Source organism: Columba livia, chromosome 7, assembly GCF_036013475.1.
Source record: "Columba livia isolate bColLiv1 breed racing homer chromosome 7, bColLiv1.pat.W.v2, whole genome shotgun sequence".
Taxonomy (NCBI): Eukaryota; Metazoa; Chordata; class Aves; order Columbiformes; family Columbidae; genus Columba; species Columba livia.
In genome coordinates, this window is record NC_088608.1 from 1719962 (window position 1) to 1747880 (window position 27919).

Genomic DNA, 27919 nt, shown 5'->3' on the forward strand with positions numbered 1-27919 from the left:
GGGGTCCGGCAGCCGTGGGCAGGCGGCTCCGGGCGGGCAGCTCTGGCTCCCGCTGCCGGTGCGTCCAGCAGCACCGCGGGGAGAGCCGTTGGTTCCAGCCGCACAAGTTGCGCGGCTGCCGCCGGTAACGCACGGATCCCGTTGGGACGGACGGACGGATCAGCCGTGCGGGCCCGTGGTGGCTGAGACATCGCCGGGGGTGCCAGGGGCTGTGTCGCCCAAAAGAAACCGGGACAGGCCGGGGTCGTTGGTTGGGAGGCGATCTCCCCTCCGGCGTCACCGAATGTGCAGCAGCCTGGCTGGGGAGCCGGGGCCGTCCCTCACAAAATGGTTCTCTTGCAGCACAGCGGCCCCGTTACCGTGGTCAGTCAGAGCTTGATGCCCAAAATAAGCATCGTCAGGGGCGGTTGTCCAAGTGCCGTGGGGTTTTTTTATTTATTTTATTTTATTGTATTTATTTCCAGCGCTAGCTGCGCAGGAGCCCCCTGGAGCAGAATCACTGGGGGCGAGGGAACTGCCGGGATTGCCGCGGCGATGAGCACCCCGTTCCATATTAAACAGGGATCTGTTACATAAGGCCTTGTGGCCAGCTCGTAAAATGCACAGATTATACCATAAAATAGAGCGTACGTCAATGCAGACGTATGTATCGTGTGATGTGGCATCCCCAGGAGAACGGACAGGACTCTGTGTCGCTTCAGATGAGGATTTTTGCCTCACCTGGCAGTGAGGTTGTGTCGGTCTAGGGCTGGGAGGTGTAAATCTGTCTACATGTTGCCTCATGTACCAGCAACTTGTTTTAGCATCTCTTTATTTCAGAGGGAGGGGAACCGAGACTGTGCAGAATTGAAATTAACTGATGCGACACACTGTGCCGAGAGGAAACCCCGTGCATTTGAATTCTTTCAAAACTGTGTGTTTGAATTCTTTCAAAACTGTGTGTTTGAATTCTTTCAAAACTGTGTGTTTGAATTCTTTCAAAACTGTGTTTGAATTCTTCCAAAACTGTGTGTTTGAATTCTTCCAAAACTATGTGTTTGAATTCTTCCAAAACTATGTGTTTGAATTCTTTCAAAACTCTGCTGCTTTGGGTCAATTTAGAAATTCCTGCCTTTTTAGCACGCATGTGTTAATTTGTGTTGTCTCTCGCTGCTGCTTACAAGTTGCCATGCCAAGTGCATATGAGTGTGTTGGTTCCTTTAGGGATGTGTTTTAGGATCTGACTGGTTGTTTCTGTAAACCAGGCAAAGCGTGAATTCTTGGGGACTGTTCTCAGTCCCGAATATGTCTTGTGCTAGGATAATGTCTTTCAGCAAAGTATAAATAGGCAACTTAAGTATAAAAGGCAACTTAAAAGCATAGTCGTATGGATAAGTTGTTGGATAGTTGTTGCTGTAGAAGGAATGTTTTAGCTATAAAAGCCGCATTTCAAAGTTCACTAGAGAACACAAATAGATGTCTGGTGGGATTTGAGGGTGCTTCTAAGATGCTTAACTCCATGTGTTTCAGTAGAGCCCCACTGGTTTCTTCCAAGAACATTATTTGGGAAAAGCGGCTTAAGCAGTTTGAACGACGGCAGAAGAGCAGAGACCTGCCTGTTACACAGGCATCTGTGTTAGATTGTACTGTAAGAATCGTGTTCGTAACAGAGGAACTCGGTCTTTAGCTGTCTGCTTTGAAAGGCTGGCATGAAAAAGTAATTTCCAAGCTCTTAAATACACTTGACTAGTTCATGGTTATGCTGTTTACAGCTTTTGTAATTTACGGTCTCTCAGCACTTGAGAATGTTTGTGATAAACTCAACTTCTGGAATTGTGGGAATATGTGAGAATCTCAGCTTTCATTAACAAAAATAACCCCCAAACCACACCACCAAACCCTAAAAGCAATCTAGATCTCCCAGTCATATGGAAAGGCTGGAGGCTGTAAACCCCAAAGGCTCAGACACAAAGCAGATGAAATTCCCCAAGTGTTTGTTTGCTTTATGCACCTGAACCTCTTGCTTCAAACATTGTACCTTATTATTATTTTGGATTCTGACTCATGAGTTGAGAAAACCCGCTGAGACAATATTCTGGCAAACAGGTAGCATGATGGGTCATATGAGTATTACTTTCATGCCAAAGAAAGCCAACGTGATAGAATTAATATCGTGAAAAACAAATCAATGGTAGAATACTGGTTCCCTGTGGTTAAGAGAAAATGAGTGAGAGCACGGAAAGGTGAAAGGAAAGGCCTCACTTGTTCTGAGGTTTAGGATGTGAAAGGCTCAGCCCAGATGTTGCGCAGCTGTTGAACTGCAGGGTCTACAAGCCGAGGTACCCAACGTGCTCTTCCATCCGCTGAAGCAGGGGAGATGCGGTCGAGGACTTGTGCTGCCTGCACTGGTTCTGGCATCAAATAAACCATATCAAGATGTGCCATTCTAATACAGTAACGTCTTCCTAAAGTAGTCATTTGCCCTCATCAAATCCATACAGCGGTTTTCTATAGTAATGGCCTAATATTCATAGCGAGGAATAAGAGCTAACAAACGATTGTGGTTTTTTACCCCAGTTTTCATTGTTTTGCGTGTGGACGATGTTCACGCTGCGTTTTCTGTGATGGAAATCCTGGTGCATGTCCGAAGTAGCGGAAAACTGTTGGAACCCAGTGAACTAGCAGCGTTTACTCAGGTCTGTCTCAACCTCCAGCCCGGCAGGCAGCTGATCTGGGTCAAGCCTAAGCAGAGCTGAGCTGGCTTTAGGCGCCCTCCTAGGCAGCACTTGTGCTGAAATGTGGTAGGAGCTAAAGCTGCGCCTAGCTCTAAAACAGAAACCCACATGCCCTCCTTCCTTGAGCTGGGTTTATTGTGGTATATGTGTTTCTTATGAATGAAAGCAATGGGAAGAGCAGCAGTTGTGATCAAGGGTTAACCTGTGTGGATCTTCGCTGGACTGAAATAGATGCGTGTCGCTGAGTGCCTCCGAACCGCTTCACACAACCATAGGGGTGTTACAGTTGGGGTGTTGTTCGGCTGATTTCTGACTTCAATATCCACAATGAGGTTTTTTCAGTCATAAACCTGCACCTGTTATAACTCCTATGTATACATATAAAATTTTAATTTGCACTGGAGGAAAAGAAGAGTGATCGGTGTATGGCACTGACACAGAGTATACCTGCTCACTTTTAGAAAGCTACAGTAAAATCACAACATTTAAAGACCGGGAAGCTGAGCTGTGTGCTGAGTTCATACCTGGCCTCTTCTGGTAGATAATACACAGATGAACTGATCAGAGGATGCTCTAGGAAAAGTGTGCGGGTGACATTTTCCTCTTAAATCCAGGGACAAACATGACATTTTTTTATCAGCGAACAAATATATAGATGATTTTTGTAATTGAAGCTGTTATTGTAGTGTGTATGTGTGCATATATATAGAATATATGTAAAATATGTATTATTATTTTTTTATATATATATATATATATAAAGAAGTGGGCTGGGCGTGTGCATGAGTATTAGAATCCATTACCAGCTGTGATGATTAATGTGAAGTAGATGATGCACTAGTTAGTGTGAGGCATTTTGGAGGAGGAAAATTACACTGTTGAAGCTCAAAAAACCTACCAGCGATTGTAGACAAAAAGTGGTTGCCACGTTGAAGAAAAGAGGTGCAGAGATATGGAAGCAAACAACGTCTGCAGGCACGTGTGCCCTGCTAATGAACACAGTGCAGCCTTTCAGTTGATGGAATGTTCACGGCCATAGAAAGAAACATCTTCCCAATGAAGATTTTGGCCTAGTTTGTTGCCTTCCCCTGTGATTTGGGGGATTTTTGGGGGGCTTTTTTAACGCTTTGAGTAGATCTAAACAAGGTCACCCTTTGGGGAATGAAGACATGTTTGCCTTGTAGGGAAGAGTGTGTGACATTCTTGATAACAAGAGAATAGGATGTAAAAACCCGTTAGCACAGGGGGATTGTGACAGTGAGGTCCATTGGTTGGAAAATCAAACTGTTTTGCCCTCCCAGCTGTGAAGCGAGAGGAGTGTGTCTGCTCACAGGGGAAAGGTCTCAGTTCAGTCCAGAATCTTCCAGTTTGGTTTCAGTAGAGACTCCATCTTTTTCAGAAACAAACTTCCACGAGACGCTCCCATAAGAAACGGCATTTTCTGTAAAATGACATTTTCCATTAGAACTGTATTTCATTGAAAATTTATCTGCAGCAATCAGCAACAAGTACCTTCTCGTGCAGAGTCCTTCCCAGCCCCAGCAAGTTATTGGGAATGATGCATGGCCCAAGTGAGCCTCGGCCTTTCGCACCCAGGAAACTATCAGACTGAGCCCTTTTAGTTTGTTTGGGGTTTTTTTGTGTGTTGTGTCTTTTTGGTTTGTTTTGTTTTTAATATTTATACCTTCAGAGCAGCACCTGAGCATGTGAAATGGTTTTCCTCACTCTCACAAGGTGTAAGTTTAAGGCTTGTCAGCACGCGAGAGGCTTTATCATCTGCACTCGAGTCAGTTATCAGGGCCCTTGGAAGTCGCTGCTCAGAAGCTCAGCCTGGTTTTGCACGAGGGAAAGGGTCGGGATTAGCAAGGGCTGCTTAATAATGCCAGCGTTTCCCATTCAGCTCGTCTGCTTCCTCCTTGTGTTCAAGGCGTTTAAGATGGCATTTGATTTATGACTTGGTCTTCTGCGTGTGTTTTTGGTAGGGAAGTTCATATTGCAATATTGATTGGATTTCTGTGCGCTGCCTCAGTGACCTTTAAAGAAGGAGGTAAGGGAGTCTTTTTTTGCCCAGGATGTCTCTGTTGCAGTAGCTCTTTGGTAGCTGCCTTCCCCTCTTTGCTTTTTCCCCATCATGGTCTCCTTCTCTTAAGCTGTATATGCACCTTCTTTTCTGGATGTCCCTTTGCCATTTGGCTGGCATCCAGTTCTGCTTTCTCTGGGGCTCTTCTTGTCCCTGCCTCCTATTCCGGTGCTAGAGGGGGCTCTCAGTACACCAGAGAAGCAGCATTTTCATTTTCTGCTGCTTTATAAGCCAGGATGATGTGCTTCAATCAAAGCTACTGTGCGAGTTCAAACTCTATCACCAAGAATTAGATGAACACTTTTGGTGGGATTCATGCCCAGATCCGTAAAAGCATTTTAGATTCTGAAACACCTTTGTTGTTTGTAGGAACTATGTGCTGGTTGTTGACCCTGGGAGCTGATGTTCAGGGTTGGCCACGCGAAGGGCAGTGGGTGCAAGAGCCATTTCTACAGCCCTGGGTCATCAGAGCTGTAGCGTGGAGCTGGAAAATAGAATCACAGAATGGTTTTGGTTGGAAAAGACCTTTTAAGATTGAGTTCAAGCGTTCCCCCACCCCTGGCACTGCCCCATGTCCTGAGAACCTCATGTCCGTCTGTCCATCCCTCCAGGGCTGGTGACTCCAGCAGTGCCCTGGGCAGCCTGTTCCAATGCCCCACAGCCCTCTGGGGAAGAAATTGTTCCCAGATCAACCTCAACCTCCCCTGGGCAACTTGAGGCCGTTTCCTCTGGTTCTGGTCCTTGGGAAAATAGTGGCTGGCTGTGCAATATGTATCATACTGACATTGTGTATGGGGACAGGTATGGACTTTATCCGCAGTGTTAATGGCTTGAGGTCATGCATTAGGGTAGAAAGCTCTGCTTGGAGCAATTCCAGCGTATTGGTAACCAGCAGTACAAACTGTGGTATTGCCACAAGCTGATAAAATCATGTGTGAGCTGCAGGAGCCAGCAAGGAGCTGCTGCGGTGCAGAGCAGCCGCACTGGGCATTCGTTCCTCTGGGAGGAAGGTGGATGTGACACCTGTGTAAAAACCGTGCTGATCTGGAAGTTTTGTCTCCAGTTGTCACATATCATTCTTGACTGAGCGTTGCTGAGGATTTTTAGGAAAGAGATGACGGGAATAGTAGGCAAACACGGTTCATTCAGCACACAGAATGTCGGTGTTGGTGTTTTGGGGACAGTGTCCTCCACCCCCGTGGTGACATTGCTCCTCTCACCAGCCATCCCTTGTGTTGCTCCTGTGCGCTTTTCCTCATGCCAAGTGGGACAAGAAGATCTGCTCAAGCAGAAGAACATGATTATAGAACCACAAACCTCAGTAGGGAAGTTCATATTTAAATATCAACTGGATCTCTGTGTGGTACCTCTTCGATCTCTCACAGAGAAGGAATGGTGGTCTTTGCTTGCCCTATACATCTTTCCTATACATCTGCCTGGGAGAACAGAGCGTGTGCAGTGTGATCACGGGCGTTCCCTTGCACTTGCTCCTGAAACTCATCCTCTGTGCCTGCGGAGCTTGTCATCTCTCTCTGCAATCCCAGGGTTACTGCTGTGAGTTTTGTAACACCCAACATGTTTCATAGAACATCTTTGTACAACAGGCAGCCGAGTTCAAGCAAAAGGCTTCACGCAGCTGTCACGTAAAACCTGGGGCCATCAGTGCGGTTAGAAGCCTTTCAGTGGTTATTGGGTGCATCGTTTCTTCTGAGATTTTCAAGCTGGAGACTGGTAGTTTGGATCTGATTGTCGTTTTATAGGGCTCGATGGATTTTGCAGGCAGGGCTTGTGAGGGCTGGTGCATTTTTCTTGCTTGCCAGGAGGATTCTCTGGCGGTGGAAAGCCTGGCAATACACACCCTCTTTACGGTGCACGGAGGAGTTTTACTACTTGCGAAAATCTCTGCTTGGTTTGTAGGTAAAATTAATAAGACGACCCCCGGTTGTGGGGCCGATGATCAGTAGGAGGCAGCTGGGTTTCCTTTCTGTGGCTCCCTGGAGAGGTTGTGGATCTGGATGTGAACCACGAGGAGAGCTTGCAGTGCCATCCGGCTGTTGGTGACACCCGGCTGTTGATGACACCCAGCTGTTGATGACACCCGGCTGCTCTTCAAGCAAAGCTGTTCTTTGTTTCTGCGCTGGACTAGTGAAGTTTTCTGATGTTTAATCCAAAAAGGATGAGTAATGTCAGGACCTCGTCATTCCAGGATGGTTTGCTGAACTGCTGCCAGTTATCTCCTCGCTGTTTCTGTGGGATTTTTAGTGTCAAGTGTGCATTAAAGTCTGTCTTGGCTGCAAACAGAGTAGATAATTTCTGCTAAAGAGATTATCCTCTGCCCATTAAGTCTTCTGAACTCTGGTTGAGATTTGGCTTTTACATGGTCAAAGCGTTTGTGTGTCTCTGACAGTTTCAAATCTGTTTTCATTTCCATTAGTTCTTAATAGATTGCTTCGACTAATGAATCGTCATCTGCCTGACATTTTTCTTTTGTATAAAGGCTGTCTGACAGGGTTGGAAAGTTAGCTGGTTTTCTCTTTGGGGGTTTGCTTGGCTGGTTTTGCTTAGATTTTTTTCTATTAACATTCCCAGAGTCCTAGTATTACTACAGCATGGGCCATTCTTACAAAATCTAATGTTTTGTGCTTACGGGAAAACGATTTGCTATCTGACTCAGGTCTTCTGTTTGTTAAATGCAATGCTGTGATTTGGTAGTATGGTAGTCAAATAAAACTTTCAGTAAGAATCGTAAATAATTTTTATAAGAGCTCACCAGACTGGGATAGTGTGTGTTGAGTAGTGTTTGTTCATAGGAAGGACTAAGGTGTGTAGTTAACTACGGCTTTACTCCAGCTTTTGGATTCCTTGTGGTGAACTCCTGACTGAGCGTGGAGCGCAGCCGAAAGGACAAGGGCCTCTCATAAATGTGCTGATCCCGGATTGCAGGTCGCTTTAAACATTTCCCACGGCTTAAGAAAACGCTCGGAAGCGTAAAAGGCTCAAGGGCGTCTGGGGGAGGAATGTGGCTCTTGCTGCCGAAGGGACACATCATAGGAATAATAAATAAGGGGAGAAGCTTAGCGTGTGATTTGTTGGTGCTGTGGCTGGCTTCCCTATCTCCCTAAAACACGTTCTGCGTGTGAGATACCGAGCTGTTAGATGTTTTTCCACTGAGCGTGCCTTTACAGAGATAGCGCAGCCTGGGTTTAAGAATCAGCAGCTTACACAAATGCAGATGACTTTACAAACAGGACAAGCCTGACAACTGTTCACGGTCATTTAGAACCCGGTAATTAATTTCAAAATGTCACTTAGCCAGCTGAATGCTGAGTTCTGTAGGGGTCGCAGGTGCTGTCAAGATTTGCTTGCAAACTTCCATCAGATCCTGGTTTGTATTTTTCCACAGTGCTTTGTTGGTGATTTTCATGCCAACAGTGGACTGCTTTCAGTTCTTGAGTGTCTCGTTTTGCCGCGTCCTTTCCTGTTACCCGTGTCTTCAACATTTACCTACATTCAGGTGCAATATATTTGTACTTCTGCACAGGGCGGAGGTCACCGGCCTGTTGGTGGGCACAGTTTTTGTCCTTGTCCAGGTAAATCTCTCTTTCCGCAGGAGAATCCGTCGCTCCTGGGCATCTTGGTTCTCTTCACTCACAACATCTTTCGTGGACCTGTGCGTGCCCAATGAATTCAGCTGCCTGCCACTCACTCCTGATGTAGCATCATATATGTCTGGAACTACTCGGGAGTGTGGCCTGGAGGGGGTTTTTCATTGTTTGTTTCATAAACCAAAGAAAAGACGAGACCGGACCGGAGCTCCCTCGCTGCGCTGGAGCTTACAGGCTTGTGTTGGAGCACGGATTTGTGCCCAGCTTTCTGTGTTACTGGGCGTCAGAAGGGATTTCTCCTGTGTCATTTTCCAGAGGAGACAAGTTCTTAAAAATTAGCCGGGCAGCAGGTGGGGTAGAGGAGAATGTCTCCAAGCACAGTGTCGTTTGGTGTGTGCTGAGTAACTTTGGGGCCTCCTTGTTTGCTCCTGCATCTTTCCCTGCCTTCCCTTCCTCCAAGCTTCTGCCTTGCCTTAACTTGGCTGCGCTCCTGACAGACTCGCTTTGAACAGATGATGGGTTTGTGTCTATATATACACATACATATGTGTATGTATATACATACATATGGGTATATAGGGGTTGGGCTCAGGAGGTCCCTTCCAACCTCAGCTATTCTGTCACTCTGTGAAAACTGAAGGGCGACTTTCAGGGCAGGAAGGGGGTATTCTGTCCAACTGCAAGTTCCGATGAGTCTGTTGTGCCCACCAGGGACAAGGGGCTGCTCTCTCCTTTTGGTTTGGTTTGTTTTCCCTAGAAAGTCAGGTAGTACCAAGGCTGTGTAAGTTACAGAGATGGAGCTATGTGCTTGTGCTGTTTCACCGGCATGGGGAACGCAGCCTGGCACTGATTTGATTTATTACAGCAACACGGAAGAAATCATGAGCAAAAACACTCCCTATCATCTTGCTGAGTACTGAAGTGGTGAAGTGCGTGTTCGAATGAGCTGCTAACACTTCATATAAAACTGCCAAAGCCCTTCTATTTTGAGACAATTTCGCTTATACTAAATACATTTTCCCTGCGAGTCCTCTATATTTGTTTTTAACGTGCTGGGACATTTCCCTGCAAATCAGCTCTCACTGCTCGGCTCTTTCTGCTTCCTCCTGCTGTTTGTCCTTGGTGCACTGGCATCACACTTAGTGATTGTATTATTATACATGTCAGGTTTTCCTGGCTGTGCTGGCTGCCTCTGGTGTGTATGAGCCTGGAGGATGTTTTTTAACAGCCATGTCCATTATGGCCATAAATGAGCCCTTTGTGCCTCTCGCCCCCTTGGAAAGAGCTGTAGGGCGGGGTGGCCAAGGCACCGTCCCCGTTCCCCGTCCTGCTCACAGGGTTGGGTACAGCTCAAAATCCTCTGGCCTATTAGTTCAAACAAAACTCTTTCAGAACCTCTCATCCTTTGATCTGTGAATAAACCAGTGTTTCTAATGGTTATTCCACTATTCTGCTGCTTTACAGACTTTTCTTTTCCATAGAGGACTTCTTCTGTGATTGGTGTGTCCCCCGAATAATGTGTCTATTTTGCCTGGGAAGATGATGGATTCTGACAAAACATCAGTTAATCTCCGCTAAGATACATAGGTCGTGAGATACCACGATAAAATTGTATTTTCCGGAACAATTAGTGGTGATCTCAAGTGCCAAAAGGAGAATAAACAAGTGGAATAAACAAGTGGAGCACAGGGTGTGATGGTCCCTTTACCCTCTGGATGTCTTGACCAACACTGCTCATCTTATATATATATATGTATGTGTGTGTGTATATATATATGTATGTGTATATATATATATGTATTTGTATATATATTTTCTTTATTTATTTATTTATTTTAAGGTCCCTATCACCACTTTGTTTCCATTGATCAGGCCCTGCAAAAAGCTGCTGAGCAGAGGTACCCGCTGCCATTTGACATGTATGCTCACCATGGATATAGAATATAGCAGTTTCCCACCTCACCGGAGCTCTTGTTCTTTAAGCACAATTACCATACTGATGTTCAATTGTGTACTTGCTCAAGTGCCTGTTTAAAAAAGAAAAATGGGCAAAGTTATTATATTTCTGAGTGTATTTGTTTTCAGAGTTTCTGACAAGACATGAGAAGCAGCTTTATCCCCATTGCGGTGCTTGTTCAAGTGAAAAAGTTCTCAGGACGTTTTTTACCCCATTAGACAGGACTATCGGAACTTTGCGCTTTTTATTGATCTCTCATTGGAAAACGAGGAGGATATTGACAGCTGGAAAAACGGACAAATGAGTTCTATTTTGCCTCCCTACGTTTTTCCATGCTAAGTACAGTTGTCTTGTTTTTCCCTTGCTGTCCTAAGGAGCAGAGTGGTAGGAAGGGCTTCCGTACAATGTTGAATAGCTGCTGCGTTCCACGCGGGAGTGGATCCATTTCAGGAACACATGAAATCATCTTCCCTTTAATACATGGGGTCTGCTGTGTGTAAACACAGCACGAGTGGGAGTGAGGAGGAAAAGAGTCACGAGCTGGAGTATTTCCTGTTGTACGTTTAGAATTCGTGGAGCGGTGGTGGATGCACAGAAATTATTTTGCTGAACAGACTTAGCGAGTTGATTTAGGCTTTGAAACTTGCCTTCGAGTGTCATTTCCAGTGCCGATGGTACCACTGGTCACATCTGCACTGAAGATGGTTTCTCTGTTATAGTATTTAAGCACTTTGTGAAGTGTTGAGCTCCGCTGCTCTGAATTTATCATACACAGGTGTTTCCTTTCGGTTGGCTCAGAATCAGGTTTGCACCTCGCCCTTTCGCTGTAAGACCTTTCCATCTCATTTCTCAATGAGATGTGTCCCGTATTAACCTCCCGCCTCATTTACGTTCTGTATAGGCTTATGTAGTGCAGGAATTTCTACATAGGGTTTTGAATTACATAGTTACACGTATTTCAGTGTATTTCAGGTATAAAGTGCTGCGTTTCAAGGAGCTTTTATGCCTCCTAGCGCCTGGACCATGTACATTTGGAAGATACAAAAGGAGTTTGCGCACTACTTGCAGGGTGAGGGCTTTGTTGTTCACAATGGTCCAGAAAAGATCCCTACAGCAAATATTTGCCCGTGTGTACAGTCCCAGGTTCAAAATATTATTTGCTGTGGGTTTTTTTGTGGTTGGTTGGTTTTGGCTTTTTGTTTGTTTGTTTAATACGTTGGGTCTTTGGCTCCATCAGGCCAGGAGTGTCCCTGGCGCTGACCAAGTTTAAAGTCATGATGTCTAAGGGGTGATCATGACAGTCATTCCAATATGTAATGTGCTCAGTACTAAAATCTGTTTCTAAGATGCTTGGATATATCAACAGAACCATCACACTTCCACAGTCGTCTTGTCTGCAAGAGGAAGCTCCTGTTGTAAGATTTCTTATTCAGGTTCTTGCCCGCAAGGGGTATTTGCTAAGTGGAAAAATACGTTCAAAGGCATGTGACTTTGCACAGATATCTTGTGTCTTCCTTCAAGCAAGAATTTAGTTTATAAAAGGTGTGCAAGATCCATTTGGCATCAGAATTGAGTATTTTGCATCCCTCAACAACAACAAAACACTAACAAAACTAGGCTACCTCTGTCCTGGGTGGTCTGATCTCTTATGGATAAAGAAATTCTGGTCTATATCCTCAGAATAACACCAATGATGTCAATAAATAACACTGCAGTGTTGTTTTGCTGAAAACTGATCTGTGAAGAGGTAGGTCCAAAGTTATCCCAGCCTGCTTTTCAGCCTGGCTTTGCTGGACACTTCCAAACCTATCTGGCCTAAATAGAAATTACATGTACCCGGTAACTCTGAAATTTGAGGCCAGAACAGAACTGATGGGTAAAACGAACTGGGTTCCAGTGGAGCTGGACTGATGCGTTTCAGAGAAGTGCAGCCCAAAAGTCCCGATTCCTGCTCATTTCTTCCAGCCATTAAATAATAATTCCTCCCTTTGGTTCTGTTGTCTCTTCACCCAACTGCAGCTGCTGCGTTACTTGCAGCTGGAAGATTAAGCAGCTTTCCCCTATCAAAGGTTTTCAGGAGGGAAGTGAGCAGAGTGGTTTCCCAAGGCTGGCCGGGTACGTGCTGCAGGCTCGGGGGAGCCCAGGAGCGTTCGGGTTGGTTTTTCTTTTTGCTTTGATTTTATTTTGCTCTTTTCTCCCCGAGCAAGCCCCTCTCGCCTTTGCTGTGCATTGCAGCGGCGCTGCTGACACAGAGCTCCGGCTGCCAGGAGGAACAAGCCAGATCCTGCTCTTCCCTGCTTTATTTTCCTCCTTCAGCAGCTGCAGTTCTTGTTCCTCCCATCATTTTGTGGGGAATCGGCCAAGCTGCACAACCAGCACCCTGTGGGTTGCTGCTTCGGGGTGATGGGGCAGGGAGAGGAAGAGTTGTCCCTCCTCTGTGAGCCTCAGCACCTTTTTCCCCTCTCACTTATTTGGTATCTTGTACTAATTTGGTAATTTGTTGGTGTTTCAGTAGTGTTGCTTGCACAGCTCTTCTCCAGCGTTGAGATGGACGATAAGAGCCGCAGTAGGGAGCGGTACGGAAGGGGCTGTGTCGGGGCAGCGGGGCCACAACAAGAGCGACACAGGTACAAGTGTCAATAAGAAACAGCCTGAATCCTGCTGTGTCTGCGGCGGTGTGTCCTGTACATCCTGGGCTCTGACAAGATGCACGGGGGTTAGGAACTAGGAGCCCAGGACTGCAGGCCCTGTTCCTGGAGAGGAGGTGCATGAAATGTGCCTCCAAGGACGGGGAACGCTGGCATTTTGTACTTTTTACTCTGCTGTGCGTTGCTGGGAGGGACAGCTGCATAAAACCCACAGAATCCCAGAGTGTCAGGGGTTGAAGGGCCCTGGCAAGCTCATCCAGTGCAATCCCCCCATGGAGCAGGAACACCCAGATGAGGTTACACAGGAAGGTGTCCAGGCGGGTTGGAATGTCTGCACAGGAGACTCCACAACCCCCTGGGCAGCCTGGGCCAGGCTCTGCCACCCTCACCGGGAACAAGTTTCTTCTCGTATTTAAGTGGAACCTCCTGTGTTCCAGTTTGTACCCATTGCCCCTTGTCCTATCACTGGTTGTCACCAAGAAGAGCCTGGCTCCATCCTCCTGACACTCCCCCTTTATATATCTGTAAACATGAATGAGTCCCCCCTCAGTCTCCTCTTGTCCAGCTCCAGAGCCCCAGCTCCCTCATCCTTTCCTCACACGGGAGATGCTCCACTCCCTCCAGCATCTTGGTGGCTGCGCTGGACTCTCTCCAGCAGTTCCCTCTCCTTCAGAAAAACCTTCCTTCAGGAGATGGCTCTGAGCAGAAGGGTCCTGCAGGTCCTCAGCAGGATGGAAGGTGGGTGTGAGTACCCCACGTGGAAGCGCTCGGCTCCTCCATATGTACATGAACGTATATCCTGGGGACGGAGCAGGCTCACTGCCCCCTCCCTGGCCGTGTCTCACAAAGGCTTGGCTCTCCCTACTGCTCATGCTTCTGCAAAGCTGAGGGGGAATTGGGCTGGACGTGGCCTCTGCCACCCCCAGTTGTCACCGGTGGCCTCTTTCTCCAAAGGTGATGCTGCGCTGGCTCGTCCCTCCGGCGGGGAGCGCTGGCCGTGCTCCCAGGGGGTCAGCAGTGCTGTGGCTGTGCGGAGGCTGCTGGAGCTCGGTGTGAGGCCTCTTCTTCCTCCTCCTCTTCCTCCTCCTCCCCCTGCCAGCATCCTCTCTGTTCTGCTGCCTCCGCAGCCTCCCAACCGCTGCCAGGCCGGCGAGCGATGCTGGGCACAGGGGAAGCGCCGGTTTAACAACACAGTCCACAGGGAGCTAATGGCACACAAGAGGATTTACAAAACGGGCTGGGGGAGAACCCTTTAGCGATTGAGTTCTCCTGCGGGTTTTGTGCTGCGGAAAGTGGGACGTACGGAGCAGCCGCTGAACACGGAGCTGGGCGTTCAGCCCTGTAGCTCCCAGGGAGCGAGCGCCTGCTGCGCGGAACTCTCTGCAAACACACCTAAAGAATGAAATACAAAACGCTGAGTTAATGCAAAAACGTGCTAAAGAAAACGTGAGTTGAATACAAGCCTGCCAGCAATACAGGGCCCTTGGGTTTGCGGTGAATTATTCTGGAGTGTGGAGAACTCTCGGTGATCAGTCTCCTGCAAGGAGTGCCACGGATGCATTAATACTTATATAAACTACATATAAAACTTATATAAACTATGTCCATCTTTAAATCTCTTCTGCTGTAGGCAGTAAGTCTGGGTGCTGTTTATGTATATGTTTAGATCAACATGATGTTGTCATGACGTTGCAATATTTTATTATTTAGGACTCGTATGGCCAGCGCGAGCGGTTTGTCTACCCAGGATCTGAACCCTGGGGGTTTCGCTTTGTTTAGCCCAGAAGTCCCTAAAGCTGGGCTGACTGGATTTGGTTTATATCCTTCCCTTCGTCCTTCTGCTTCTTTGGAAGGGCAAGGAATGGGTTTGCCTCTGCCTTTGGTGAGATGCTTGTGCACCCAGGGGAGCCGGCTTGGGCTGATAGCGATCTAAGGGGGGTTGTGAGCAAGGCACCATTTTCCATCTGCTGGCCTTCAGCTCCTTACCTGTGATTTTCATGTTGTGGTTTATTATCTTTGAACGTTATTCTTCTCTTCTGCTGGGTAATTTTCTGTGCCTTAGACCAGGCCTTGACGTCCTTCTGCAATCAAACCCATTCCCTGCCCCTTTGGTTACATTTCAGCGCAGATTTGTGGGGCACCAGCAGAGCCCTGGCAGCAGCGACATTGGTTTGGAGCACATGGATCTCTTCTAGAAGATCCCAAAATATGGCAAAAGCTTGAGGGTTTTAACTCCTGTCAAGCTTTTGACAGATTCCGCTCCTGACAAAGGTTTTTTTCCTTCTTTTGGCACAGAACAATATGCAGGTGCTCAAAGTTGTCCTGTCGGCTTCACCTGTAGGGTTGTGGCACTGCTGGATGTGAGGATTTAGATGGAGAAGGAGCTTTTTGCACAGGATGAGACCCGCGGTGGCTTTCTCTGTTACGCTTTTGCCCAACCAAAGAGGTTGTGGGTACGGTAGTGATTCCTAAAGAGTTTTTTTTTGGTTGGAATGCTTATTGGCTGCCAGTAAGAAGGAAAACTTAACTATTGTTTCTCCTAAGCCATTTAATTAAGAATCCATTTTGAGATAACGCTAGAGGCAGTTATTAAAAAAAAGGATTTGGGGTTTGAGTTTCTAATTTTTAACTCTTTATTTGAGAGAGTTACCTGTCAAATACCGGTTTACTATGTAAAATTGAGAGAGATTGTTACAAGCTCATGGCCATCAGGAGAATTTGGGAAAGCATGTTCAGGCCACGCTGTGTACCGAAAAAATATGACCATGTCTGAAGCTTCGATGTCAACTGAGGTTTTGGCTATTGCCTCTTCCTGGATTTGCATTTTTACCTCGCATAACTTAATACCTTTGCATTTATCCCAACAGCAAATGTATGGAGAGACTATTTAGCCAGTGGCATGCTGAGATTTGTTTTAAATCAGCCCCATGACTGGAGTCCCGTCCAAGTACAGACCGTAATAACCCAGAGCTCCTGCAAAGTCCTCGGAGCCCTGGATTGATTACAGCAATGAAGTTCCATGAAGCGTCCCTCAAATATTACCTCGGTGGGCGATAGCAAGATGCCCTTTCGCTTGTATTTTGCTCTCAGCACGTAGAGTCTTTAGATTGCAAGGTTTTGGGGACGGAGTTGCTGTTTGCAGAGTGCATAGTACTTAGGAAATGAGGGCTTGTTCTTACTAAGATATTTTTAGTAGTATATAACGGCTTATTGTGAGTTCAGGAGTTGTGTGATGTTCGAATTTGGTCCTGGCTGCATGACAAATAATAAGAGATCATAGCGGCTGAAAGGTGGTTCCCTGGGGGGAGAGAAAAACCCTGGAAAATGTCAAAAGCAACAAAAGTGAAACACTTGTTTGTAAGCCCCATTTATTGGTGTGTAAGGCTCTTTCTAAGCCTCCGAGTTTGGAAGCTTGTGGAAGGAAAAAACTAATTAAAACTGCAGTACAGCGCAACGTACTGAACCTTAGTCCAAACCCTATCAGTCGCTTGGCTTAAATTAAGCAGCACGAAATTCATTTCGACGCCACCTCGCAATTGTTTCCCATTCACTACCCAGCGTGAATATTTTAAACAAAGTCATTTTCCCGTGATGTCGTTGAAGTTGTAAGAGTTATAAGTCAGTTTTGGTATTTTGTGCCCTGGTGAGACGTGGGTAAAAGGCACACGAGCATGGGGAAGCCATCGCCACCTAAATAGAACTGGTCACGGCCCTCTCTAATCAACGGAATAAAAACCTGCCCAGCGGGTCTCTTGGGTGAAGGATTACAAAAGAGGTGCTGTCTGCAATTAGACTTTTGTGATTTGGGGGCTGGTACGGAGCCAGAGTAGCTGGTACCTGCAGACCTCGTGTGGAAATTGCAAAGCAAACCACTCGTCTGCTCCAGGACTGTTGGTGAGCCTGTGGTTTCCTAAATCAGCTTAGGGCCAAATTGTGAGACAGTTCTGTGTGTTCTGAACCGCTCCTGTTTAAAAATTGGAAAGAAATATTCAGGGTTATTATTATTATCAGGCCGTGTAAAACCTGGTGGTGTGGGAAGTGGCGACACCACGGTGGAAGAAAGGACACTGAAATCCTAAAAATCCTTAGAAAGAGATATGTTGTTTGACTTAGCGGTTTGAACAGAAGCACGCAGGGAAAGCGGGCGGGTGGCCGGGATCTCCCCCACAGGGACATCTCAAGGAAAATTCCACTTCTTCCCTCACATTTATAATACTTGGCAGATTATTATAGAGAGCATCCCTGCTTTGGGGGCTGCAGTCAGTGTGTGCTTGCAGCCCAAGTGGAGATGTTGTAAAGTTGAGAAATATCCTTTCAGCCAGCGGGCGGGAGAAAAGAATTACTGAGATCCTTCATTTGATGCTTCTTGTTCACTTATGATCATAAACTCGAATTCTAGTACATACTTATTTCCCTGTCTGTGAAAACAAGGTTTCTAGGTAGAAATCTGCTGTGTCCAGAACTCCTAGCTAGATTTGTGCCAGTAGCTGAATGCAGCTCATCCTTGGCTCTGCTTAGCTTTTGCATATTGATATTTTGGAAGGCTTCAAGATGCGTTAGTAGATGTTGGAATTAGACTGATGGGAAGTGTTTAAATACTGCCCCCCACATTATTGTATTTACGCTGTATTTTTAATCTATCTGCTTGGCAAATGTAAGCTGGGAAATAACCTTATTGTTTGAAAACACACACCATGGCACAAGCGGGAGCTCTCTCATCCCATGGTGTGTGTCCTCCAGTCCCATCTTGGTTGGTGTCGCTGCCTTTGTGGCAAGATACAGAATTCTGCAGCAAAATTTTGTGCTACTTCAGGCAGGTATAAGTTGGGGAACAACCTGTTGGAGAGCAGCGTAGGGGAAAGGGACCTGGGGGTCCTGGGGACAGCAGGGTGACCATGAGCCAGCACTGGGCCCTTGTGGCCAGGAAGCCAATGGTACCTGGGGTGGGTTAGAAGGGGGTGGTCAGTAGGTCAGAGAGGTTCTCCTGCCCCTCTGCTCTGCCCGGGGGAGACCACACCTGGAATCTTGTGTCCAGTTGTGGCCCCTCAGTTCCAGCAGGACAGGGAACTGCTGGAGAGAGTCCAGCGCAGCCACCAAGATGCTGAAGGGAGTGGAGCATCTCCCGTGTGAGGAAAGGCTGAGGGAGCTGGGGCTCTGGAGCTGGACAAGAGGACACTGAGGGGAGACTCATTCCTGGGGATCAATATGGAAAGGGGGAGTGTCAGGAGGATGGAGCCAGGCTCTTCTCAGTGACAACCAGTGACAGGACAAGGGACAGTGGGTGCAAACTGGAACACAAAAGGTTCCACTTAAATACGAGAAGAAACTTGTTCCCGGTGAGGGTGGCAGAGCCTGGCCCAGGCTGCCCAGGGGGTTGTGGAGTCTCCTTCTGTGCAGACATTCCAACCCGCCTGGACACCTTCCTGTGTAACCTCATCTGGGTGTTCCTGCTCCATGGGGGGATTGCACTGGATGAGCTTTCCAGGGCTGTTCCAGTCCCTGACTGTCTGTGGTTCTGTGAGGACGGGGTGAAGTTGGGTATTTTTAAAGCAGCGACTGGGATGTTTAGTTGTTACTCCCCTGTGGGCTTTTATATACAGATCCAAAGCCTAAAATCTCACAGACGTCCTGTAGAGGCAAATAAACCAATAGTGATGATCTCTAGAAATCATTGCTACAGATGCCGTGTTACTCACCTGTCTACGAACATGTGTTGTTAAGAAAACCCCAAAAGCCAGGTGAATGACATTGGCCTTATCACCAGGTGCTTCATTGCCCCTGTGAGTCCCAGGGGGTGATTTTGGGGTGATGCTCCTGTGCCTTATTGCAAAAACCCTTGCATGGCCCTGAACCCGTGACGATGACAGCGTGCTCGTTATTCAACTCGCTGTAGAAGAATAAATGCTGATTTACACACGTGCAGAAAGCCTGCCAATGGCCTCTGTTCCAAGGTAAAATAAGGATATCCGAGAGCAATCCCAGGGTGGTCGTGGTGATGTGAATGCACCAGGGAGAGAAAACAGAGCTGAGCTAGATGAAGATGAAAGAGAAATGGGAATAAACTTCAACAGAGTGAAATAAGGGGAGAAATGGGAGCTAATCCCCTTCCAGATGGGCACATTAGACATCCATGATGCTGTAAAAAGCAACTCGATGTAGGTTTGTTTTTTTAATAAGAAAAGAAGGTGCACCCATCCCAGCCAGCGTAGGGAGGCATCTGTGATATTCAGATGTAATATCACTGCAGGACCTGCTGGCTGAAGACTTGATGCTGCACGTCTGAGGAGCCGACGTGCTAGACCACATATGGGAAATGCAGATGCTGGTGGTGTTGGCAGCACAATTAGCTTTAATTTGGGGGCAATATTTGTGCTTTTATTTTCTCTGAAGATTTAAGGAGCATTCTTGGCTTCCTAACGCATTTTTTGGGACAGACACAGGGCAGCATCTTTCCGGGAGAGCTCATTTCGGACAAGAGGTGTGATTTTATTGGCTGGTGTGTTATTATCAGGTGTCATAAAACCCAATAGCAGGAGCTTCCCCGGGGCCTTGGGAAGATCACTCAACACTTTCAAGAGCCAAAGTAATTAATTAAAAATAGAGCAGTGTCTCTATCCTGTTGCAGCTTTACTTTGGTGCCTTTTATCACTGAAAAACACCCACCTTTTTTCCTCTCCTGGGTCTTTTGAATAACTTCCATGGAAAAGAGGGACCAGGTGCAGAGACTGAAGAAAAATTCAGGCTGGAGGTGTTGAGCTGCTGATTCAATCGCAATTCTGAGTGCAGGAGACTGGAATAAAACACAGATCAGAGCATTCCCAGACAGATCTTTGCTCTTTCGTGGTCCCTAAGAACCTCATCTACGTGTCTTTTAATACTAATGTGCGAATGCATTTTTATGGTGAAGAGAATGGAAATAGTATTTTATACTGTCCATTTTACCACTGAAACATCTGAGCTTCACCTCTTGACTGCTTAGCCCTTGAGGCTCCAGAAAGGCAAAGCAACATTGAGTTTATAGTTATAAATAAGATAAGAAATTATATCTGTTAAAACATGAGAATGAAAGGTTTAGGAAAACTAACGTATTCAGTGACCACTCTCTCACGCTTCTTTTTTAGTCTGTGTCATTCTTTAAGCTGCAAACCTTTTCCATATGGAACAGCTGGCGAATATATACCCGTAATGCACGTCAGGCAGAATCTTGTACATCTTGCATGTTCATTTGAACATTACGGAAAAAGCTGGAGTATTTTGGCAATAACTTGTGTATTACTGGTGCTTTTTTTAAACGCAGTCTCTTAGATGTGAAAACACAATCTGTGCGGAGCTGAAGGCAGCTCGAGAGGGGACGTGGGACTGCAAGAGCTGAAATTCAGGGGAAAAGAGAACACGGAAAGAATGTTAGGACAATTGCCCTATTTCCTAATGAGTATTCACACTGAAAAAACCATGTTCTAACTACCTAGTAACGTCAAAATTGCCGAGACACCTAGTGAGTTGTCTTAAATAAATTTACCAAACATAGAGGAGGAAATAATTGCGGAGCACTGAGTTCTGAAAGCAGGACTCGGTGCAGAATGGTCGGGCAGCTGGTTTGTGTGTGTGTCGGTCCTTCCAGAAAACTATTTGGTTGGGAACTGATCCTTGTCCTGCTTGGGCTCGTATCGGCACATTTGTATTGACTCTTAGATGTGAATCGGTGAGAAGTCCCACTAAAATGCTTTGCTATGGCTCTGCTGGACCTCGTTATTTAACGTTACAACAGCTGTAGCAGAGTGTGTAATTCTAGGGGGATATTAATAATTCTAGAGGAGAGAATGTGGCTCTGCAAAGCGAGCTCTCTGTTGCCACCAAGGCGTTCTCCGTGCTCGCAGCCGACAGCCACGTGTGCGTGTGAAGGCAGCAGCCGAGCTTTCCCCTCGAGCGGCGGTTGTGCTCCGTGTCCGCCTGTTCCTGGGCGAGAGATGCGCTCACAACGCCCAGAGCTGGTCCTTCCGCGGAAGGATCCTGCAATTAGACGCTGCCGCCCCGTCGTCTTGCTTAATGGATGAGGCAGAAGCTTTTCTCGGAGCAGGGTATGTTTTCAGCGATGCTTTCGGGGTTGCGATGGACTCTGCAGCACCCTAAATCTTTTCAAAAGAGGCTGCATGTCATCTGGCTTATTGGAGCTCCTAATGGCTTGATGCTTTAATTGCATGAGCTCTATGGCAGAGCATTACAAGTTATGGCTGGGTAGAGAGCAATTCAGAGCTGTATATTTATGGCAGTTGGAAAAAAACCCACATTATTTACAGCCTCACTGAAGTCTTTATGTTTTTCTTGCCTTCTGAAACCAGAACAGCTAAAGGTTGGTGTTTTCTTCTGCTCTTCTGAGCGAGCAGGAAGGCCGGACCTGCCCGGCTGCTGTTCATAGTGTCCATGGAGAGGATGCACAAGAGCTTTTCCTCCCTGAACAAGCTGGGGCATAGAAACACCATGTTCATTAGGAATATCTTGTTAGTATTTCCCATCATCCAGCCCCCTTGGCATGTATCTCTCAGGAGTCTCAAGTCAATGAGCAAGAGTGGCTGATGATTTACCATTATTTTCTAGTTGCTGAATAAACAGACCCCCTGTTCTTTCTGCTTTACCCTTTTTCCCCAGCATTTTTGGGATTGCTTCAAACCTCAGTGTTTTTATCAAAGCTGAATCAGACTAACTGATGAGAGAGGAAAATGAATGAGGGAGAAAATAAGTAATAAATTGCAAGAAAAATTAATTCACAGAAGCCCGAAGTAAAAAGGCTGTGAAATACGAAGCGAGTCTTTCATTGCCTTGAATAATATATTATCTCTTTCAAATGGTCAAATCCAGGGTGCACCTGAACTCGCTTACCCTCCCACTTCACAAAGCTCCTGTGTCTCCCAGGGGTCAGGAGAAAATAAAGAAATGAAAGGGTCTTTTTGATAAGGTGTTGGGGTACGTGATGTGATGGGCAATCCCTCTTTCCTCTTTCTTCTCTCACTTTCCTAAGACTACGCACATTCTTTGTTTCTTATTGTGTGGTGAGGCAGTCGGTTGCGCTTTCCCAGCTGTGACAAGAGCGTGGACGCATCCCAGGATTTAGTGTCATCACGTCTATTGCGGTTTCAGTGAATGTCATAATCAGCCCATAACTTCACTGCACGTGGTGCTGTGCGGGCGTGAGGGTTCGTGTTGGCTGGTTGCACCACATCCCGTCAATATTGCACAATGTTGCTGCCAGTATTCTGATCTTCAAAACCAAATTGTAAACAGAACTGAAAATTAAAGACAAGAAGTGCTGCTTTCATCTGGGCGGTGTTTTAAAAGCAGTCAAAAGCTGGACTTGGAAGGATAACAAAGGTTGTTTTTAATTTATGGACTGCTTGTGTTGTAGTAGCTCCCAGCAGCCTTAAGCAGATTCTGAGATGTGTGAGCTGAGAAAAGCAAAGCTTAGTTGTCCTTGTTCTGCTCCGACCTGCTGGGGACACTCGGTTCCTCGTGCTCGCGGTACCTTACGGGATGCCGGATTTCACCACTTACCCCGAACGGCTTTTTCTGCCCGTCTTGCCGCTGTTTGCAGACTCGTGCCTGGTTTTCAGCAGCGCGAGTCACGGTCCTGGGGCTGCACCTCTCGGATGAGCCCCTTGCTGCTCGGTACAATGTGCAAGAGAAGAAGGGGAAGGGATCGTGTGGATGGGATCGTACTGATCTGTATCGTTTGGTGCAAGAGAAGAGAAAGGGACCACACAGATGGGATCGTACCAATCCATATAGTTTTGTGCAAGAGAAGGGATCATGTGGATGGGATCGTACTGATCTGTATTGCTTGGTGCAAGAGAAGTGGAAGGGATCACACAGATGGGATCGTACCGATCCCTATTGTTTGGTGCAAGAGAAGAGGAAGGGATCGTGTGGATGGGATCGTACCGATCCGTATCACTTGGCACAAGAGAAGGGGAAGGGATCGTGTGGATGGGATCGTACCGATCTATATCATTTGGTGCAAGAGAAGGGGAAGGGATCACGCAGATGGGATCATACCGATCCATATCATTTGGTGCAAGAGAAGGGGAAGGGATCACATGGATGAGATCATACCAATCCATATCATTTGGTGCAAGAGAAGGGGAAGGGATCATGCGGATGGGATTGTACTGATCCCTATCGTTTGATGCAAGAGAAGGGGAAGGGATCGTGTGGATGGGATCATACCGATCTATATCATTTGGTGCAAGAGAAGGGGAAGGGATCGTGCGGATGGGATCGTACTGATCCCTATCGTTTGATGCAAGAGAAGGGGAAGGGATCGTGCGGATGGGATCGTACTGATCCGTATCGTTTGATGCAAGAGAAGGGGAAGGGATCATGCAGATGGGATTGTACTGATCTGTATCGCTTGGCACAAAAGAAGGGGAAGGGATCGTGCGTATGGGGTTGTACCCATCCCTATCACTTGGTGCAAGAGAAGGGAAAGGGATCACATGGATGGGATTGTACCGATCCATATCGCTTGGTGCAAGAGAGGGGGAAGGGATCGTGTGGATGGGATCGTACTAATCCCTATTGTTTGGCACTAGAGAAGGGGAAGGGATCGTGTGGGTGGGATCGTTCCGGTCTGTACCGTTTGGCACACGGGCAGCGATCAGCATTGACGAGCAGCCCGGGGTGGCCTTGCGGAATCAGCTGCTGTGGTTGAGACTCCTTTGTTCTGACAGCATCAACTAGGTCAGCGCTCAAACACAGACCACTAAAAGCCAGTATGGTGAGCTGTGCATCCAGCATAGGTAGCTATTTATATTAAGTCGCCTTTATCCTATCCAGAGGACTTGAACAAATACAAAGACGCGAGCCTGTGCGCTCTCTGTTCACCGTTCTCCCCGTACAAATGATTCCTGCAGCCCACCCCCGTGCTGCTGTTGGTCCTGGCAGCGGTGTGTGTGTGCCGTGTTCCGCACCTGTCAGCACGCGGACACGAGGGGACACGGCACGGGCACAGGGCGGTGCTGAGGAGCGGTGCTGAGGAGCGGGTGCTGAGGAGCGGTGCTGAGGAGCGGTGCTGAGGCGCGGGTGCTGAGGCGCGGGTGCTGAGGCGCGGTGCTGAGGAGCGGTGCTGAGGCGCGGGTGCTGAGGAGCGGTGCTGAGGAGCGGTGCTGAGGAGCGGGTGCTGAGGAGCGGGTGCTGAGGCGCGGTGCTGAGGAGCGGGTGCTGAGGCGCGGGTGCTGAGGCGCGGTGCTGAGGCGCGGTGCTGAGGCGCGGGTGCTGAGGAGCGGTGCTGAGGAGCGGGTGCTGAGGAGCGGGTGCTGAGGCGCGGTGCTGAGGAGCGGGTGCTGAGGAGCGGTGCTGAGGAGCGGTGCTGAGGCGCGGGTGCTGAGGAGCGGGTGCTGAGGAGCGGTGCAGAGGAGCGGGTGCTGAGGAGCGGGTGCTGAGGCGCGGGTGCTGAGGCGCGGTGCTGAGGAGCGGTGCTGAGGCGCGGTGCTGAGGCGCGGGTGCTGAGGCGCGGGTGCTGAGGCGCGGTGCTGAGGAGCGGGTGCTGAGGAGCGGGTGCTGAGGCGCGGTGCTGAGGAGCGGGTGCTGAGGAGCGGGTGCTGAGGCGCGGTGCTGAGGAGCGGTGCTGAGGAGCGGGTGCTGAGGCGCGGGTGCTGAGGAGCGGTGCTGAGGAGCGGGTGCTGAGGCGCGGTGCTGAGGAGCGGGTGCTGAGGAGCGGTGCTGAGGAGCGGGTGCTGAGGAGCGGGTGCTGAGGCGCGGTGCTGAGGCGCGGTGCTGAGGAGCGGGTGCTGAGGAGCGGGTGCTGAGGCGCGGTGCTGAGGAGCGGGTGCTGAGGAGCGGGTGCTGAGGCGCGGTGCTGAGGAGCGGTGCTGAGGAGCGGTGCTGAGGAGCGGTGCTGAGGAGCGGGTGCTGAGGCGCGGGTGCTGAGGAGCGGGTGCTGAGGAGCGGTGCTGAGGAGCGGGTGCTGAGGAGCGGGTGCTGAGGCGCGGTGCTGAGGAGCGGTGCTGAGGAGCGGGTGCTGAGGCGCGGGTGCTGAGGCGCGGGTGCTGAGGAGCGGTGCTGAGGAGCGGGTGCTGAGGAGCGGTGCTGAGGCGCGGTGCTGAGGCGCGGGTGCTGAGGAGCGGTGCTGAGGCGCGGGTGCTGAGGAGCGGGTGCTGAGGAGCGGGTGCTGAGGAGCGGTGCTGAGGAGCGGGTGCTGAGGAGCGGTGCTGAGGAGCGGTGCTGAGGAGCGGGTGCTGAGGCGCGGGTGCTGAGGCGCGGTGCTGAGGAGCGGGTGCTGAGGAGCGGTGCTGAGGAGCGGGTGCTGTGTTACACCAGCTAGGACTAAGATCCTGGAAAGAAGCCTGTTCTTCCTGCAGTATATTATTTGTGTTTATTATAATGCCTTTTGATTTATTACTTGGAGAGTGTGATTACTTTTCCTCCTTCCTTTCTGCGGCTAGTGAAGTTTTGTTGTCTGTGAAATACAGAATGTGATGATCAGCAGCTATAAAGCATTTTGGATCTTCAGAGTGTTTAGCGGCTGATAAATGCTAAACTGTTCCTTTCTACCACGAAGCTGGGCTGTCTTTGCAATTCCTGGTCTGTATTTTTTTTTTCTTTAATTGCTTTGAACAGTGCAGACTTTAATATGGAAGATGGGCTATAATTTTGGGACTGGAATATTTGACCATTTAAATTCAGTCTCACACTGATAGACTGAGGACAGGCTGAGAGAGTTGGGGTGTTCAACCTGGAGAAGTGAAGGGTCCGGGGAGACCTTATTGTGGTCTTTCTGTACTTAAAAGAGGCTGATAAGAAAGATGGGGACAGACTTTTGAGCAGGGCCTGTTGTGGCAGGACAAGGGGTGATGGTTTTAAACTAAAGGAGGGAGATTTGGGCTGGACATGAGGAAGAAATTGTTGTTCATGAGGGTGGTGAGAGCCTGGCCCAGGTTGGCCAGAGAGGTGGTAGATGAACCATCCCTGGAGACATCCCAGGCCAGGCTGGACGGGGCTCTGAGCAACCTGAGCTGGTGAAGATGTCCCTGCTCATGGCAGGGGGGCACTGGGGAGCTGGGAAGGGCCCTTCAACACAAACCATCTGTGATTCCTCTTCAGTCACCGAACAAGAAGTCAGTAGGAACAGCAGGTTGTGCAAGGGTCCCCTGCTACCCAGCTCACCCAGGTGTGTTGAGCTGCCGTGCTCTGCACTCTCCCTTTTGATCAAGGAAGAAATATTCTGATCCCTCTGGCGATGCATTCGGTAGCTGAAGTTTTAATCCTGGCCCAGGACCAGGCGCTGTGCATCCCGCGGGTGTTTTGCAGCCCGGCCAAGCGCAGTGGCTGGCGGGTCCCTCGCTCGCTGTGACGTCCCGGAGGAGGCAGAAGGAAGAGCAGCAGGTCTGGCTGCCCAGCTGGGAAGAGCTCATGCTCATTTTCAGGCTCTTCATGTTCGACTTGTTCCAGCCCCGGACCCCAGACGCGTGGCGCGCTGCCCTGTCCCGCTCCCCTGGTGGCCGGCTGTCCGGGAAGGGATATTTCTGGTCTGTTAAGATCGTAGCTGTGTGTTAGCTCACGTTAGGAAAATCCTGTTGTCAACACGGAGGAAATCTTTGTCCCTAGTGACTGTGCCGTGCTTCTGGCCAGCTCACGAGTGCAACATGGAGAGCATCTGCTCCTCAGGGGTTCCTTGCCAGGAGTCTGCTCATGGAAATGTACTCACATCTATACCTAAGAATCTGTTAGTTTACATGGAGAATAAGAATATTGATTACATAGAATATACGCCCCTGTGCTGCAGGATATGAATGAGTGTAAGGAAAAAAATTGAAAGACATAGTGCTGTAGAATGGCTCTTTTGGAACAAGTGTAGAGTTACAGGTTTTGGAGCTCTGTATGAAGATAGAGGTGTCTTTGATCTGTCGATAGAAATGTGATGACTTAGAAGTTAGTTGTTACACTGGTTATATAACACAACACAGCCCCGCACACTCCTCCTTTCCCTTATTTAAAACCAGAACTGGTGTCTCTTGGCACTGGTCGTACTTTGCTGTATGTTCCTCCTGCTGGGTACGGTACCGGGGCCAGATCCTCCTGATCTTTTGAAGTTCTCTTTTTTCATGGTAGTGGCTTTGTGTAGTTATTTTTCCAAAGACACACAAAACACGTAGGTTAAGAAGTTCGACTGCAATGCGAACCGTATGCAGCTCTTTACACCAAACGGTCCAAACTGCGCTTTACAGCAGGCAGAACCAGCCCAGCCGAGCGCTGGGTGCAGAACGTGGGCCGTGTGTGACTGCAGAGCATCGCGTGGGGACAAACACACCAGGCTAACGACCCAAACGCTCATTAATCAAATGCTGCATCAACAGGACTCTGCAAGGCTGGGGTCTGGTTTAAGCAAAGGCCCTTGTTCACCAGGCGGATGTTAATCTATTAGTAAAAATTCTATTCGCTTGGCAAGTGGCTCAATCAGGGACATGGATTTGCTGTTCAACAATTACCTCGAGTGGCAAGTTAGACCTAGTCTTTAGGATTTTGAGATCTCTGTAGGAGTTTCCTACTACAATGAGAATGTACTTTGCCTTTTGTGTGAATACCCGGGCGTACGGCCCTCCATCAGTGCTGGTCTCGCTGGGCTTCTGGGTCATTGGAGTACAATAGACCTACATGCTGAGTGTTTGAGGTTTTGGAGAGAGGGGCATCAGTATTTCAGATGAACCATGAGCAAAGGTTTCCATCACCTTGCTCTGAGATGAAACCCCTGTCTGCTCCGTGCATATCTGAAGATGAGCAGCGCAGGATGGGCACTCGGGCTGCTTTATAAAGAGAAGAGAGGAGCCACCACGTACTTCAGATGTTGCCCGACGGCCTGAATAATGTCCCAGAAAAATAAACAACTCTAACTGTGGCCGTACCTTATTCCAGCCCTTAGAGGCTGT

At 48.3% G+C, this 27919-nt stretch overlaps 1 protein-coding gene across 3 annotated transcripts in view; it reads left to right on the top strand.

Annotated features, from left to right (window-relative positions):
* The window catches only part of CACNB4 (calcium voltage-gated channel auxiliary subunit beta 4), a 92173-nt gene that overhangs the window by 36489 nt on the left and 27765 nt on the right, over window positions 1-27919 (top strand). The window lies entirely within an intron of this gene.